Source organism: Bidens hawaiensis, unplaced genomic scaffold, assembly GCF_021521415.1.
Source record: "Bidens hawaiensis isolate Kalapana, Puna unplaced genomic scaffold, B.hawaiensis_p1.1 tig00013426_1, whole genome shotgun sequence".
Lineage (NCBI taxonomy): Eukaryota > Viridiplantae > Streptophyta > Magnoliopsida > Asterales > Asteraceae > Bidens > Bidens hawaiensis.
In genome coordinates this window covers 779,423-789,185 of record NW_027492138.1, presented here as the reverse complement: position 1 = coordinate 789,185, position 9,763 = coordinate 779,423, and the positions used below count along the sequence as shown (strand labels likewise).

Sequence of the window (9,763 nt, the reverse complement as noted above, 5' to 3'; positions counted from 1 at the left end):
ACCGCACACGTGGTTTCGTTCATGGTTGTTGCTAGAGTAAAGTGTTTCTATTAGCACACTCTATATAACCGAAACAAATCAAATAATGCTATGACTTGTAAACACATATTGAAGAAGTACTTTGTCCTACGTACTTTTGTAATCCGACCTTTATGTATGTCGATGTGTGTTTAAATTGGAATCAGAAAAATGTGACATAGAGATACATGTGATACGAAGGCTAACATATATAATTACTACTCTTGTATTAATAAATAAGAAATTGGTGATTAATCAACATATTTAAAATTAGGGGTTATTTTGACCCGTGAAATTTTTACCCTTAAATGGTTTAAAAACCTAAGAATTAATATGATGCTGACACATCAGTAATAAAAAAAAGGTGAGGAGCAACGTGAAAACGTTTCGACTGTCATGCCTGTTTTTTATTCTTTTATATAGAGTATATAGATAAAAGAGAAATAAATTATTAAATCAAATTATATATTTTTTTTCTTAAAATGAAATGATATAATCATAGCTGTCCTATTATGTGAAACTAAAATAAGTTGATTTTTTTTCCCAAAAGAGTGTTATGGGAAAAAGTATTTACTAGAATGGTGTTCATTTAAAAGTATTTACCAATTTAGTGTTTTTAGCTTTTCTCACTCTTAATATAATTGGGTAACCTCTAATTTTAATAAAAGAAACTAGTTTTAATATTTTGTAAACAACTTTTTTTTATTAAATACGCCTGCAATTTTTTTTAATTTAAAAGAAAACAATTTTTTTTTTAATTTGCATGCCTCACAATATTGAAAGAGTTTTTTCGTTGTATTATTAAAGCATGTTTTTTTCTTCTCTTTTTTTTAATATGCAAGTCTCGTAAGTTGGAAGAATTTTCGTCATATCATTATTAGTATTAAACGGCTTATAAAAAAATAATACATATGTTTGGTTTTTTTCTTCATATCATCTGGTAACTTTTATTATTTTTATAATTTCACTTTTTATATAATCTTCATTTTGATTTAATTATACTTTGTGATAATTTCACTTTTTAGCAAATCATTTTCTTATATACATAAGTGCATTACTTTATATAATAAGATAAAAAGGTATAACATTTTTAGACAATGGCAATATATAAGTTTAGCTTGATGAGGCTACACATGAAATTGTTGTTTGAATTACCATATTTGAATTCAACGGATAAAGAAAAAAAAATTGCCAATGGCAAACTTGATCGGATAAGAATTGTTCACAAGTTGAACAAGGGCTCAGGCTCAAGCTTAAAAACAAACCGACTTAACTCGACTCGTTTATTTTAACATGTTGAAAAGTCAAGTTCAAACTCGACTTGTTGAAAGCTTAAGCTAGCTCGTGGCTCGTCAAGATGGGTCGTTAATTTTTTATTTACAATAATTATATCTAAAAGACAAAAAAATATACACGTAATAAAAAATTTATAGACATAAGAATTTATATAAGGATAATATTTGTTCATTTTTTATTTATAAAGATCAGAAAAAAATTTATGTGTTACATTTGTTATTATATATATATATATTATGTTATTATTATATTAAAAACATGTTTATTTAATAGAAGAAAAATAAGAACATAATTATTTAATTTAAAATAAAATCTTACTTTTAAAATAAATAGTTTGTTTTTATAGGCCATCCAACGATATTATGAGATAGAAATCCAAAAACACTAAATTGATAAATATTTTTGTAGTAACACCTTTCTAGTAAATACTTTTTTCACAACACCCTTTTGGGAAAAAACTCCAATCAACATGTTATCCGATGCGGCGGTAGAGATGAGACCAAACAAATATGACCCGCCGTCTAACATGGCCAAACGAGCTCCTAGGGTTCAGAAGCGGCGCTACAGAATAACAAGATATGTTGAATATATTTTGTGAAGGAAAGTAGAATTAGGGTTTTTATTTATAAGAAGATGGGTTGGGATATTTTTCATTTAAGCCCTCATTTTAACTTTTTAAAGTTTGGTTGGTGAATCCTGTGGGCTGGTACATGGTTTTTGAAAAACTTATTTTGAGTTTTTTCCCGAAAGAGTGTTGTGAGAAAAAGTATTTACTAGAATGGCAAGCAAGTGATCAACAACCGGAAGATGATCAACCAAAGGTATATATATATATATATATATGGTTGCATGTTAAAATGTTGTGAATCTGAAGTATATATGTTAATCGCTTATGGAGTAATATCATTGATCTGTATATATATTAATTCTGAGAATTGCATTGCATGTATATTTGCAGGGTTCGTCTTCTGGTTCTTCTTCAGCGTCCTCATGTGCCAGCTGGTGTTTCCATCTCAGCATATACAACTTCTGGTGCCAGATCATCAACACCTGGTGTTGCCATATCAGCAGGCTCAACAGTATGCACCTGCAAGTGGTTGTGGACCCGTCTATGCGGTTTGTTGATGTGGTTGTGAGCTTGACTAAAATGGGGAAAGAAGCTGAAATGGGGATGGAGTCAAGCTTGAAGAACTAACCGAAGACCAAACTGAATTCAACAAACGAGGTCGGTTGCTAGTTGCACACGCAATATTCAAATAGATGTGGAAGGAGAGATTGGTATCCAATGAGACAACCACATTAGCTGACTCGACCACAATCCCGCGCATTAATCCCTCACATGCTAAAGTGTATAGGGTTAGATAAGTGTCAAAGTATGTTTAGTTAGTAGATGTTATTTTACTAGAACAGGCGAACTTGTAAATAGCAATAGGTTGATTGCCGATCCACCATGTATAAGTACATTCAAAAATCAATAATAATAATAATAACACTTTTGCAATTCAATCTGTTGTTGTTTGATTATTTATTGTTCTTAATTAAACAACAAAGATAAATGGGAGTTAAAGTTGATGCTTTGCTATGCTTATAAACTTGAAAGATTATCATGTTTTCATTTCATCGAAATATATTTTTGTTTATATCTTCACGTGATTATTATATAAAATTCGTGATTCAAACAGGCAACTTATATGCAGTGATCATAAACCTAAACATCGTTAGTTTTGAAACTGTACAGGATTAATTATCTCTAAACACCTTAATATTCCTGCAAACAGCCCGGTATGTATATCATCAGAAATAGGCGTCCCCTGTTTGTATATAAACTAGTATTATATGAACGAGCATTCAACTGAACGTCCACAAACCTAGATAAGCGAGCATGAAGATTGTTCGTGTTCGTTCATTTAATAAATAAACGAGTTACATTCGTTTAATGATTCACTAAACGTTTGATTCATTTACACCATTTAAGTGATTCTTCATGATGTGATTCTATTAAAAAAAAATTGTTACGATTTCGGTAAGAAATCCATAATTCCATATTACACTAAATAATACCAATTGATCATCTCCAACAAAAGCATTTCAAGTATCTCCTGCAGTGATAGGAGTAACCCAATTGATCTTATCTGGTGGGGCATTGCTAAATGATGAATCTACTTCTTTTCTTCACTGAATCATATGAACCAAAATTGTAATAAAACATGCACCTCAGTCAAACACAAAGTCAATCTGTGACATAAAAGTTCCATTGAATCATATGAATCACAGTGACTTGCACCTTCCATATACTGTTTTGGGGCCACACATCTAAGATGTACCCAAACAAGTCGGAAGGCGAAACTGATGTGTGGCTCAACAGCAACAATAATAACAGTATGCAACTGCAAGTCTGCAGGTGATCGTGGACCCTGCAATGCGGTTTCTTTAGTTTGGCTCAAAAAGGAAAGAAGCTAAACAGGAATGCAATCGAGCTTTTGGAGTGAACAGAGATTCCAGAAAGTTTAGTCAGTGACTCGGGTTATCAACTTCTCCCAACGCTGATAACTCCATACCATGGTGATCGAGAGTTAACTGAAGATCATGCAGATTCAACCAAAAGCATGTAGCAATTAGGTTGCTTGTATTTAAACTTATGATTTGTGAAATTCTAACTTTGGTATTATCGTAAAGTAAGATTATCATGACAGACTAATTAACAACCATGTTAGCTAGGATTTGTAAATGTTGTGATGGTTACAAAGTAACTGCATTTGCAGTTACATAACCGTTGTATATAAATAAAGAACACGATCAAAGACACCAAAATCTATCAATTTCATTCAATCCTTGGAAGTAACATTGTTTACTTTCTTGAATATACACTTTGTTGTGACTTATATCCAATAAAGTGACATCAGAGCGAATACCAAGCTCGATCTAATATAAAATTTCGATGCCCTCAACCTCTCAAAACAAATACCATGAAAGGGAAAAGACTGGAAACGCGAAATTGTTACTAATGCAGAGAACAGGGCCATTTAATTGCAGAATGTCGAATGGAAGATCGTGACGAAGCAACTGCTCTTATCTGAGAAATAATGGATATCGGCACCCCTGATCAAATTCAACACATTGTTTACTTTCTTGAATATACACTTTGTTGTGATTTATATTCAATAGTCGTGCTTTCAAGAGGCTTGTCTACACCTTCATATCTTTAACATCTGTTTAAAAGCATCTAGCACAACTTGAAGAAGAAAATTCACTTTTCTCAGCAGTTTTAAAAGAATTAAGAGAAATTTACCCCTTTCCAACACTACTAGAAAATATACCTTTAATGACACGCCAACTATGACACACGCTAGTTTTATGGCGTGTAAAAAAAATGTGTCATAAAATTCTGTCATCTTCTATAAAATTTGAAGAAAGGATGACCCGTTTTGTGTGTGTCATCTTTTAGGCTCTGTTCCAGAGTTTAGTTTGTTGAGAGAAAGGAAAAGAAAGTAAAAGAAAACAAGAAATAAGGGTGTTCCAGAGTTTTTTAAAAGGAGAAATGAATAGAAAAGGGTGAGGTTTGAAAGGAAAATTAAGACTTATCTTCATCCTTCCAAATTGGAAGGAGTCAGTGAGAAAGGAAAGGGGCAAATTACAAAACTGCCCCTCTTCCTATTTATATTAGCTTATCATTGTTCTTTGTTTTCTGGAAACGAAATTACAGTCCATCACCATCACCTCGACGCTACAAGCACAACTCCACCTGCAAATCCATTATTCTAATCCTGCAGTGAGTATTATCAGGTATTTTAATTAATTTCTACACTTTATTTATTTTGATACTAACAGGTAGAAATTAAATTACTTTATTTTAATATTTGTTGTTTTCTGCACTTTATTTTAGTGTGCAATTCAATACCATGCTTGTCTTCGGGGTATTTTAGTAAAACTCTAATTTTCTTGGGGTATTCAAATTACTTTAGTATGTAATTCTTAACTTTTCTTGGGGTATTTTAGTAAAACTTGAATTTTCTTTCTTTTTTCTTTTAACCCGGGAACACTAATTTGTTTTTGTTTCCTTCCTTTTTCATTAAACTCGGAAACACAAATTAAAATCATACATTTTCTTTTCATTTCCTTTCTTTTCTCTATTAATTCCTTTCCTTTTTTTCCTTTTGTTAAATGAAACTCGGGAGGTCATAACAAAAAAAATACGGAATACACTTTTAAGTATGTGTGTCATCTCTAGGTGTCACTTTATAATTTCTAAATCTCGCGCCACCCCAATTCCTTCAGAGCTAGGGTTATGACAATTTCGAGCCGATTCCTTCACGCAGAGGCGATTTGATTCAACCTTGCACAAACCCTATTTCTTCACAAACATACATCAATTCCTTCACACAGAGCCGTTACGTGGATTTCTGCACAAACACGAGCCTAGTTATATGCTTGATTACGAATTCAAAGCACATGCTGATATAATTTTGTGTTTATTGCAATAATGTGAGTTTATATTTTAATATATGTTGTAATTTGTTGCGAATTTGGAGTTTTATGGTTGAATATAGCTGTATGAGTGAAATTGAGAACCCTAGGTTTAATCTGTGTAGAACGTAACAATATGATTTTTTATTTCAACGTTTTTTGTTTTAGTTTTTAATTACCAGATGTTAATTTTGTTGTTTGATGCTTGAAGTTAGGAATTACTGCATTTTTTTTCCTTTTTAGGTTTTGAATTTTGAAGCGTTAATTGAGGAATGAATAATCTTACGAGCTTGCTGTAATTTTGTGTGAATTTGGTTAAAATTAGGGTTTTGTTTCAGAGAGTGGGCAATACATTCAAATTTATCGTATGTTTGGGCCTGTAGTTAGGTTATTTATCATTTAGTATAAGAAAATTGCTTTATGGTGTTATAGGGTAAAGACTTGCACAAAACAATAAATTTATTTGTTTTCTGTTTTGCTGTGTGTGTTTTTTTTTTATTGTGAATTTTGGGGAGTATTCATAGGCATGTTGACAATTTTATGAAACTTTGGGTAGCAATTGGAATTAGGGTTTGGTTTGAAGGGATGAAGAAGATAAACAGTGAGTGAATTGTGTAAAGTGTTTGCAACTTTTATCATTCCTAATGTCAGTTATGATTATTTGCAACTTTTATCATTCCTAAATATGTCTATGTGTGTAGCTAATGATTAGCTACACACTAGGGATGAGCATTTGGTACCGGTACCGTACCGATACCGTACCGGTACCGGTACCGAAAATCCCGAACCGAACAAATTCGGTATCGGTACCAGTACCAAAAATTGACAAAATTCGGGATCGGGAAAATCGGTACCGGTACCGGTACCGGTTTTTTTCTGTAGTACCGGTTGAGTACCGAAATTTTTATACCAAATTCAGTTTAATAGTTTATATAAACCGTCACCAACTCAGTTTGCTTAACAAATACACCGCGTTCATACACCACCTCCTGTGCTTAACAAAACTCAGTTTGATCATATTTGAGTTTTGATCACATGGAGTTAAACTTGTTTTTTTTGATCATATTTGACTTTAGTATCTTTTGGTACGAGCCATTTCCCGGTTTGGTAGGTTAATAGGTTTATGCTTGAAACATTTGTAACAAATTATGTGTTTTGGTATAAACCTTAAGGTTTTTATATGTTTGCTTGTTTTAATTTTTACGTGTTTGCTTGTGTGTTTATTCATGACATGAATGATGAATGTGGCGATTATATTTGTTAAGCGAGCTGACTGTGGCTGTTAATACGGTGACAGCAGCAATTCAAATGTTGCAGCTGACTTTTTTCAAGTCAACTGAATATTTGCAGCAACAATTTCCAGCTGACTTTTTTCATACTATTATTATTATTATTATTATCATTTTTATTATTATTATTATTAATGATGAAATTTAAATAATCCAGTGTGGCAATGCAGGAAGTGGAGGAAGTGTATCCATGTGTGGTACATTTTTAAGTGATCATGATCAGAAGTAATTGTCAAGGTGCTTTGTTAACTGATATGGTGAGTCACTTCGATCGTCTCTGTAGTTAAAGTTAAACGGTACTGGTTCGATTCATGTACATGTCTATATACAATTAATTAAAACCAAAATCTATCAAATTAACGAGTTCAAATGGTCTAAATGTGTAATGCAGGGCCGTTTGTACCGCGAAATCCAAAGTGTTTGTGGGCCCGAAACACAGTATATAAACGGGAGGGTGAAGTTCATGTTGCTGATTTTTTATGGTATTCGGCTGCTAGAGTCTAGGCGAGATGCTTTGATCGTGCTGAAATTGCTCAGGTTATTAATGCAGCTTGTAGAAGCCGAGATGCTTTGCCACAGGTTAGTGTGCTGACTTTTAACTCGTTTGAACTGGTTTGGATTTTCTGACACGAAATTCCCAGGTTTGGGTTTTGTATAAACGGGTTTGGGTCACTTTGAGCCTTTGAGGTTAGCTAAACGGGTCGTGTTCGTGTCAATTCGACGGGCTGACATGCTTAACCCAACTGTTTTTAATTTTATGTTTTTACAATATATGTTTTATGTCATAATTTTTGTTCGGGTTAAACGAATTAAATAAAGTTCGGGTTAAACGAGTCGTATTCATGTCAATCCGCGAGCATTATTTTCGTGTTCAGGTTATACGTCTGACACGATTTTCAGGGCCGTGTTGTGTTCGGAGTGATTTGTGTCATTTTCTCGGGTTCATGCCATGAACTTTGACCGAATTGTATGTTTATCAGGATATCCAAAAGGACTGGATCCTGGTAATCACCAGAAGTACTTCAAAATTTCTTTGATCTGGAGCAATACCCTCTTCTATCAGATGATACTCATAATTTTCAGGTAATTATTAATATAAAAAAGCTATCTTTCATATGACAAAAGTATCTCATTTTGTGGAACCATTAAAAAGAAGTCATTTTACAACAGTGGAGGAAATTCGGTGCCAAATCGGTACCATACCGAAAAACCGGTACCGGTACCGGTACCGAACTGTTATTTTCGGGATGGGATCGGTACCATATATTTGCATTTTTCGGGATCGGGATTTTCGGTACCGGTACCGTCCCAATCTCATCCCTAAGGTAATGTATGACTTGGAAGATAAAATCAATCAAGTTGTGTTCCCAGGACTTCAATGGTGTCCACACACTCATTCCATACAGGTCAAGTTTACTGAATGTGCTAGTATTTATATTTGTTTTGCCAGTTTTGCCTTTTTTATGTTTACCCCATATTGGTCAGACATGTGAAATGAAAATTTTAAACTTGTTGTATGATGCTAGTAGAACACATATGGTTATTTTGGGCCTGAAATGGTGTATATAAAAGCAAATGAAGTAGAAATCACACATTTGAAAGATTATTGTTTATAATTATTTTTTTATGCTTTAGGAACTCTTGCATCAACATCCATAAGATTTCCGAAGGATGATTTTATCAAAGTTGCAGAGTTATTTGATACTACAGTCAAGTTGGCCCTTAAAATTAAGGTTGCTTCTGCAGGTTAGAGATACTCTTATCTTACCACTTGATAACTAGTTTTGACTTTTAGGTAGTTTTCCACTTTAAAGATTGAAGGGCTCTTTAAATTGATTGCATCTCTAGAAATGAATATAATTAGGCTTTGAGTGTAGGTAAACTTAGAAACAAATCATATAGGTTTGACCTCAAAAGTTCACAAAATAGACTAATGTATTCTACAAAGCTCTTATTGTTCTGTTACCAATGCATCTCTAGAAATGAATATAATTAGGCTTTGACTTTAGATGTCAAACATGTTAAGTTTCAACTTTCAACCCAAACATTTTGAGAAATTCTGACAATAGTCTGAATATCATCTTGTGAGATTGAGGCTTAAAAATTAAAATCAAGTAGTTAGGTTTCTTACTTATTCTGTTCTAATTATTTGCACTGATTCAAAAAAAATTCTCAGGTTAGGAGAAGGAAAGATGAGTACATAGATGTTGATATGGTTGAAAATCGTGAAGAATGGTCAACTTTTGTGGCAAACTTCAATTTTCGATGAAATTTTGTATCGGCGTTAATGTAATTTTAACTTTGAAATGTTTGTAATTTGTATTTTATAAAATATTGTGTGAAATGGATTTTTTTTGCTATATATGTATATTATTTGTATTATTAGACGTTAATTGTCTAATATGACAATAGTAATTCTATAAACAAATATTTTTTTAAACACTTAAAACCATGACACGCACTTGTATGTCAAAAATGTATGTAATAAACGTTTGTCATAAACAGATGACTCACAATTACGCGTCATCTTTCTTTTATGACATGGCCTTCCTTGACACGTGTTTGCATGTCATCTACCCCTTTAATGACGCGCATTGCACGTCATTAAAGGTATATTTTCTAGTAGTGCAAATCCCTTAAATTAGTCACTCCCATCAAGGTTTGACTTTAGAACTTGACTTTGTCTTTTGACTAAA

The 9,763-nt window shown here is 32.7% G+C and overlaps 1 long non-coding RNA gene across 1 annotated transcript; it reads left to right on the top strand.

Annotated features, from left to right (window-relative positions):
* The first annotated feature begins 6,664 nt into the window (after window positions 1–6,664).
* On the top strand, window positions 6,665–9,457 carry LOC143544068 (uncharacterized). The gene is made up of 3 exons (XR_013137189.1): window positions 6,665–7,324; window positions 7,459–8,813; window positions 9,244–9,457. It is a non-coding gene; the product is annotated as an uncharacterized LOC143544068 (long non-coding RNA).
* The last annotated feature ends 306 nt before the right edge of the window (window positions 9,458–9,763 follow it).